The following is a 6,000-nucleotide window of genomic DNA, read 5'->3' on the forward strand; positions in this document are numbered from 1 at the left end:
CTTAGAAGTATTTCAGTCGGTCGTCTTTAATTGCATCATCTTGTTATGGATCTAGGAATGAACGCGGTACTGTGCGTGCAAATTCCAGTAATCATTCATAATAGAGAGTTAAGGTTTTGCTAAGAGTAGCATTTGCATGTTTTTTTTTTATTACGTCTCTCTCTCTCAACAACCGAGGTCGCGTTACGCGGTAATTAACCATATGGCCGAGGCCAAAGTGAAACAACGCAATCGTGATGGTTACCGTGTTAATGCTGTGTTGAAATTCCGAGATTGAGAGTTCTCATATTATCCAAAAATTAAAGTTTAGCTAGAAAGTAAAATTGATTAAAGCAGAAGGGTTGTGTGTGATTCTTTCCGTGATTCTGCATAACTGAATTCTGCGATTGAGATCTGAACCTGGTGACCTAAGCACACTAATACATTCAGTACATGTTAAAGTGAGACTAATCGTACTATACCGATCGATAATACGAAGTTAAACAACGAAGCCGAGTTGACTCTGGTATGATCACAGCACCTGCATAACTGCATACGATTAATTGCATTATCCCGATTGATAACCGACCCTCGTCACCGAGGCAGGGCCTGATTCTCATAAGGCTGTCATTAACATAACCACACCCACTCGCATAAATACGATTCTCCCGAAGTAGCATAATTTATATGCATAATTACACAGCATAATTTCGGATAAATTATGCAAATTTCAAATTTTATTTAATTTTCATTATTTTCATCAAATCTTCATAACCCACATATACAACATAGTCACTCTCAACTTGTTAATGTCCAATGGAACATTGCAATGCAGTGGAACCCTCAAGTCGACCCAACACGATTCATCACAACGCTGCAACCCTCTGGGAAACTCCTGCGAATTGAGCAAAACAGCCGCCTTCCCATTCATCAGGACCTCAATAACGTCCCTCGCCGTTGCTTGACGTAACGCAAGCCATTTTTGTCCCATTCCCTTTACCTTTAACAATGCGAATTCAACCCCGATGAAGCTTGGAAAAAAATAAGGGAGTTCAACAGAACTCACAAAGCTCATGGTCCACCCTAAACCGCATCTGCACAAACCATGGCAGATGCGGATACCTGGAAAATGAAAACTTTCCAGTGTGCGACTGTGGTCATCCAGAACAGACCATTCAGCATATGAAGCAATGCCCGATCCAGAAAAAACGAAGGAGACATCACAGTGACACACTCCACTGGCTCCTGACGTGGCTATCTGGCTTGAATGTGAAATTGTAGTTGTTGTGGCTCTGCATCCACATCTGCAGCCTTGCGTAAGATCAGCAGCAGCCATGTTGGATAAAAAGTCCTCTCCGAGCCATCATCATCTCTCTCACGATGCTGCGAGTTGGAGAATACTTAATTAATTTGGCGTTTGTCAAATGCAGGGCATTAGGTAGGCTGATGTATCTATGCAGAGTTTTGCATGTTGGCATGCATGCCATGGGTTTCTCCAGGCAGACTGATTTTAACTCAGTGTTGTCATAGCTCATAGCACTTACTCATGTGGTACATAACTTGAGTTTCATTACCACATTGGATAACGATGAACGCAAATTACATATGCATGAATCTGTCTTCAAAGCCAAACCCAGCATGCTTTAGTAATGACCGAGATAACAGACCGCTTACCTGACACAAGTGTACGGTCTGACAATCAGCACGTAAGCCAATGCCTCCCATTGGTGCAGAGGCCTCCACTGTGATTGGTCGGGAGGCAAGATTGAAAGGTTTTGGAGGAACTATTTGAAAGGTAAAAAGGCGGGAAAAGCAAGGGGTGGACTGGAGGACAGTGGAAAACCGTTGGTGGGGGTCAGGATTGGCCGAAGGGAGTGGGGGCGAAAGAAGCTTTCAGAGAGGGGGCTTGGGAGGTATAAAAGAAGACAAGCACAGGGATTGGGGAGATTCGAGAGATGAAGATCAAGGGTCAAGAACCAGTCCTGGGCATCGTTAGTGCCGTGTCTGAATAAAGGCTTTTAAAAGTCACGTGTCGGCGTCACAACAAATTTAAATTTCATCACAATTTTTGCACATGGCCTTGGTGATGAATGCTAGTGATGCAGAGGATGATTTAGATGCTGCGTTTGACATTTTCCGGGTTGATAAAAAAAGTATTAAAAAATGTAACTTTTTCACCAACAGTGAATTCAGCATGAACTACATTGGCCTTTAAAAGTCAAACACATTTATGCACGAACTTAAACAGCATTTGACAGCGCCAGTCGAACACATCTGAGCTGCACCAGCGCACGGCCCTCGGTATGTGTGTGTGTGGATCCCACTGGATATTTGCAGAGCTGAGCCAAAAGCAACTCCGGCCTCACAAGACAACTGAATATGTCTTGGGGCCAAGCAGGACCATGAGTGGGGTAAAAAAAAATTAAACCGGTGCCTACTGAGCCACGGACAGACTTATTTGGCACGGCTCAGTTGTATGGTGTAAAAGGGGTATAAGAAAGTTGCAAGTTTAATTATTGGTTGGAGATCAACCTGGCCCACCATTATCCCTCGGTGATAAATCGATCGAGTACCACCTTGTGGGTCAACGAGCTCCATGGAAAGAAAGCCCCCCCCGCCTCCCCCATCATAGAGATTTGGAATTTCCACCAATTAGTGCTACCTCATATTTGTCTGAGAAGGGAGACAATATGGGCTTTGTTGACTATGCCAGTGCAAGTTTCCATGCGCTCATATGAGGCTCCGAAAACCTCCGTGAGGCGGTGTAAGTGTGACTCGGGCACGTGTTGCCACTGGCGATGGATGGCTGTTGAGTCACAAAAGCCATCAATCTTGAGGCTATATCCGCGAGTAATAAGAACAAATAGTAATTTACAATCCTTTATCCATCCACTGCTGGATGGAAGGCCTCCCAAGCGCGCTGACTGTGGGGGATCGCTTGACCATCTTTCACCAGGCTAGTCAGTGCCGGGCTGAAGTGGTTGGAACCCAGGATCGGCACAAATACAAATTTGCAAGCGATATTAGCTGTGGCCAGAAAATAGAAACTCAGGTTTTGCCAGGTTCTCAGCACAGTTTCACTATCCACGGTGCTCTCGCTACACCAGGATGGTTTGTACTAGATGAGAATTCCACAAGCATTGACAACACATTTGTACAGCCACCCTTGCTTCAGCTGCTGCCTCCGATGCGGACAATTTCGTAGCAGTGTGTCTGCTACTAACAATTCGGCTTCCCATTTATCTGTGCATTTACCTTAAACCTCGACTTCGCTACATAACCTTACTCAAAACTCTTTATCTGGTTATTTAAACCCAGTACCAAGAACTGTGCCAAAAACATTGAACCTTAAACACGCACCCATATCCTCTGAAACAAGTTACCTGATTAGCTCACCTTAATAAGCATGGTTTTGAAATCTGCTATTTGTCTTGTGGCATTGTCTCGAATCTTACGAGTTGCATTTTTATCTGGTCTCATAACATGACTGCTGCTTGTGATGATCTTTCTGACTATAACCAGAAGAAAAGAGCATATTGAAATAGCACACATCTTTCACAAGTGAGACTTGGGAGACACCAAGTCTCCAAAGTCTCACTCACTCACTCACATGCTATAAGGACTGCCCGCAAAAAAATACATCATAGAATGACTTCTGACAACTGTTTCAGCGACTGTATTTTATCCATATACTAGGCGGTGCACTTTCCCATTCGTCCCGATAAAGATAAATGTTCAGCCAAATACAGGTAGTCCTCTACTTACGATGGAGATGCGTTACGACGACCCCAACGTAAGTAAAAAAATATCGTAAGCCGAAGATGACCTAGCCTACCCAGGAGTCTTAAAGAATGGTGATAATTTAGCAAAACAGAGCAATTTACAGTACCGTACTGTATCAACTATATACTGTATGTCTTTATTAATTACAATACTGTGTTTCACAGCAAAATGTAAAGTAAAAAAACAAGGTACAGTACACGCGCTAACACCGAGACAACTCCGTCGACCAGAGTGTTGAGAGTTGAGGCATCACCACACAAGGCGGGAGGTGCGAACATCCCGGCAGCGTCCCAACGCACAGTATCGTACCTCGTATGCTGCTGCGTTTGCCTGCCGCGCGAAATTTAAAATATTTTACAATTTTGTCGTATCGCTATCGCCATCGTAACATCGAAATATCGTAAGTCGGACCATCGTAACTCGGGGACTTATCTGTAAAGCGAAAGCCAACTTCAACGTGGTGGGGTTTTGTGCAGTCATTTGTGACCAGGCCAAGACCGTCGTCAAGTCACTCCACTTGAGAACAGAAACTGAAAGCTGGATTTGAACCGAGGTTTTCAGCGGCGCCAGAGAAGTGCTCTGGCCCCTGATCCACTCCGGCCACATTTTCTTTCGCACTCCCTCGTTTTTAACAGTGGCCGCACACGTCGCAGCAGAAGGGCTTCTCGCCCGAGTGCATCTGCAGGTGGCGCCGCAGGCCAAACGCCTGCGCGAACGCCTGACCGCACACCTTGCAGCGGTGCGGGTTGTCGGCGGAGGCTGCATTCGCCAGCGAGCACTTGCGCTCGTACGGCTCGGCATCTCCACCGGAGGGCTTCTGCCCCGTCGCTTTGCCGAGACCCTCCTGCCGATGGTTTGCCTGCGCGGGAATGAGCGTCGCCCCCTCGGCGGCTGGGCTGCAGCCTTCACGACGGCGGTGGCGGCGATTTCTTCTTCTGCTTCGGTCATTTCGCCTTTCTCCGACTCTGACGAAGCGTACTGGCCAGCGCCTACCTCGTACGCATTGGGCAGCGAGGTCACGCCTTCATTGATGAGATCTGGATGGCTCTCCGGCAGACGTTTACCTGCAGCAGAAGATCCGCCAGACGCATTGCTCTCACGCGTTTAAACTGAATAAAGTAGAAATTAAAGTTAGTGTCGACCGGGCTAATTACTCGGTTGAAAGAGCAGTAACGTGGCCGGGCGATAGGGTATCCATGCAAAGCGTTACAACGGCATATTACAGAAATGGTGTTCGCGTTCGTCACAATGGTATTTTAAAAAATCTCACGGAACTAGAAATTATTCAAATTTGAGCGAAGAACCAAATTTGACGACGGGTTTTTTTTGCATGCATTCATTTGGTGCCACCAGCATTTGTTTTAAACATCCACCGTTTCGACTCACACTTACCAAAGCGTTTCTTGGTAGTGTACTCCACGGAGCCTTGCTCCGTCAATTGAGGAACCAGTATGGAATTCGAGAAATAAGCATCGTCATCTGGAAGTGGGGGAAAACAAGCGGCCAAGTGTTCAAAACGAAACTGCTGTCAGGCAAAGTTGCAGCTTCACCTGTCACTTTTGCGCGAGTGACCCTGTGAACGGTAGTGCGGTGGTTCTTGCACTGCGGCATACTGAACCCGCGACATGACTTGGATTCCCGGTCACGGCAACCATCAGCGGCAAGTGATATCTAAATGGTTCCTTTACCAACCGACGGTGACCAAGCACGGGTGTGCGTGCGGTGGTAGGGCTGCATTACAATCACATTAACGCAACAAAATATTATTTTCCGCAATATAACACTACGAATAAACGGGATATTTTAAATAACACATAAGCAGTTTAACACGTGGGCTTTCGCGACCAATGTTATCCATAACGGAAGTTTTTGGGTTAGATCGTGTAAATATAAATGTGTCGTTAAAGCTCTCTACCACCAGACACAGCTAATTAGTAAGGTTTGTTCCGTAAACAAAACCTGCCAATTCGTTACTAGTTCAGCACACCGGTGCGTTGAAGGGTAAAACCCACAACGTTTACAATTCGAGTACAGTTTTGTTTATGTGACAAACATTATTAATTGGCCGTGTGGTGGTGGGTTTAACGACGCATTTTGATTTACACGATGTAGCTCAAAATAACCTCTATTATGGATAGCATATAAACAGTAATATCAAGTAACAGTAAAAGAGTTTACATAGCTTGCAAATAATGTGGTGATATTGTATACACAATGGTGTTCAAGCCGTACCTTCAT

This window comes from Petromyzon marinus, chromosome 1 (assembly GCF_048934315.1).
Source record: "Petromyzon marinus isolate PM22_M1 ecotype Great Lakes invasive population chromosome 1, UKy_Petmar_22M1.pri1.0, whole genome shotgun sequence".
NCBI lineage: Eukaryota > Metazoa > Chordata > Hyperoartia > Petromyzontiformes > Petromyzontidae > Petromyzon > Petromyzon marinus.